We start from the raw sequence: 1057 nt of genomic DNA, 5'->3' as shown, positions 1-1057 counted from the left end.
TTTCTCTAAATTCACATAAGTCTCCTGGGGAGACAGCTCTGGGAATGATGTGGATCACATGGAACCTGACCTCTGAGAGTTCCCAAGGGAGAGCCTCTGAGGAAGGAATCCTACTCCTAGGTTCTCCCCATCACGTCTTCCCAGAACTCTGCCTAAGGGACACTTACAACTCGAAAAGCCTCATTCCGAAAACAGGTCTGTGCTTTTTCTGTTTGCAGATTTTATTCCACCACTCGATTATCCCTTCCCTTTTTGATGGCCATTTCACTGCAGCTGGGGTCTATACGGCTATAAAGCGGGAGAAAAAAGGAAGCTGGGAACTCAGAGATGCAGAGCCCAAGAAACAATCGAGTCTAAAACTGCCGCTTAGGTGGGCACTCCGCCAGGATCCCGTGTCAAACACCAGGCTGAGAACTGGGGACGGGGGTGCCCTGAGAAGACAACGCGGGCCATGCTTCATTGCAAGATGACTCTGCTTAACATAGGCATGGATCATAGTCCTCACAGGCACATGGGGGAGATCTTCGACAGACCCCTCAGTCCCAATATTAAACACAGCACTGCAGAAACGAAGCTTTACCCGTTACACACACAACACCATAGACTTAAAGGCTCTTCCATCACACTAGGCCACAGCAGCACTGTCATGATGGAAGGTCTCAAACCCTACAGTGTCACACACCCCGCATGACAGCCAACCACGGCCACCCAAAGGTCCCGCATCCGAGCAGGGACAGGAACACAATCACGCACCTGTCGCAGCCTCCTCGCCGCGCACACCGCCGCCTTGTCCTGGCGTCAAACAACTCACACACGCACACGCGCATACACAGGCCCGAGCTACGGCCCTGCACACCCTGTCTGCGTCCCGGGAGCTCGAGGCTTCCTCACCGTGAGCGCCGCCCGCATCCCAGCCACGCACTGTGAGAACTTGGAAGGGGAACCGTAGATCAAAGTTCGAAAACGGCCCGGGCGCCTGTGGGAAATGTAGTCCAAGGCCGGAAACGCCCGGATGTGGAGAAGGCGCGCGTAGCCCGTGGACAGCAGGAACGCGCCG

The sequence above is a fragment of the Nomascus leucogenys genome, chromosome 11 (genome assembly GCF_006542625.1).
Source record: "Nomascus leucogenys isolate Asia chromosome 11, Asia_NLE_v1, whole genome shotgun sequence".
Taxonomy (NCBI): Eukaryota; Metazoa; Chordata; class Mammalia; order Primates; family Hylobatidae; genus Nomascus; species Nomascus leucogenys.
The sequence above is the reverse complement of the archived record's forward strand: the minus strand, read 5'-3'. Positions refer to the sequence as shown.